Source organism: Octodon degus, unplaced genomic scaffold (genome assembly GCF_000260255.1).
Source record: "Octodon degus isolate 3935 unplaced genomic scaffold, OctDeg1.0 scaffold00001, whole genome shotgun sequence".
Taxonomy (NCBI): domain Eukaryota; kingdom Metazoa; phylum Chordata; class Mammalia; order Rodentia; family Octodontidae; genus Octodon; species Octodon degus.
In genome coordinates, this window is record NW_004524577.1 from 26,906,661 (window position 1) to 26,907,986 (window position 1,326).

General features: G+C 44.2%; 1 pseudogene; it reads right to left on the minus strand.

The window, feature by feature from the left end:
• The window catches only part of LOC101576528, a 17,493-nt pseudogene extending 16,611 nt beyond the window's left edge, over window positions 1-882 (minus strand).
• Window positions 883-1,326: the final 444 nt, after the last annotated feature.

Here is a 1,326-nt window from a genome sequence, read left to right on the forward strand (position 1 = left end):
GTGTGTGTGGCCAGCTCAGCCCACCAGGGGGCGGGGCTGGCTGGCATGTGGTGCTGGGGGATCGAACCGCGGTCCCTGATGCTTCGCTAAGCTTGTTCCAAGTAGGTGCTTTAGACCACTGAGCCATCTCTCCAGCCCCAACTGAGGCATTTCTTGATCAAGTTAGAAGATGGAGAAGACAAGCAGACCACTGAAGTGCTGGGTACAGACAGTGGGACAGAAAGCCAAACTTTCAGTGGATTTAACATCAGTACTTTTATAGCACCCTCTGAAAGCCACGCACAACTGGCCTTGTGAGAAACCTTCCCCACCTTCCATGTACTTCCTGGCCTGAGTTTAAATACCTTAAAGAGTCTATGTCTAGCCCATGCTGTCTCCAGGGCTGTCTCTTTTAGCTCTCTCCCATCCTGTCCCTGTGAAATGATGGCTGCCAGGACCCTGAATTGTAGTTGTTCCATAGCCTTTGATTCCTGGAGTACCTGAGCATTAAACAATTAATCCTTTCCCCAAATGGCTTCTGGATAATCCCTCTTAAATATGGCAGGTACTGAACAGATGAACTCTTCATCTTACCTAGTCTGCCATACAGAAGAAGGTACTTTCAGATAAATGCCTGTTGTTTCTGCAGTTGACAGTAACAGTGTGCTCGCCTTGGGGATGCTGCCAGCAGTCTGGTTAGCTGCTTTCCTTAGGGCTGCCTACCTTCTTTTGTCTTACTTGGTGTTTGTAGTGGCAGGTCCCCCTTTCTGGGAGGCAGGGATAACATCCTAGCTTGGTTTCTTCTTTTCTTGTGCTGTCTTCAGAGTCTCCATTTTCTCTCAATTTGTAATTTTCTTGTCGGTTCTTAGTTATTTTGCAGTTTTTCTTTCCTTTCTCTTCCATAAGTTGTTGCTTTCCAGGTGTCACAAGTACAAATCCTGAAGAGACTTTAATATGCTGCCAGATTTTATGCTCTGTCCCTGTGAAATGGTGACCCCCAGGACCCTGAATTGTAGTTGTTCCATGGCTTTTGATTACTGGAGTACCTGAGGCATTTTATTTCTAAGAATTTATCATTTTCCTAGGCTATTCAATTGTTTTGGTATACAACTGTTTCAAAGTAGTTTCATAATTATGTTTGTTTCTGTGATGTCAGTGTTAACGTTCTCTGTTTTAGTACTATTTTCAGCTATTTGAATCTTCCCTTTCTCCTCCCATACTTACTTCAGCTAACAGTTTATCAAATTATTGATTTTTTTTTTTTTTTTTTTTTTTTGGCAGAACCGGGGATTGAACTCAGGCCCTTGTGCTTGCCAGGGAAGCGCTTATTCCACTGAGCCATCTCCC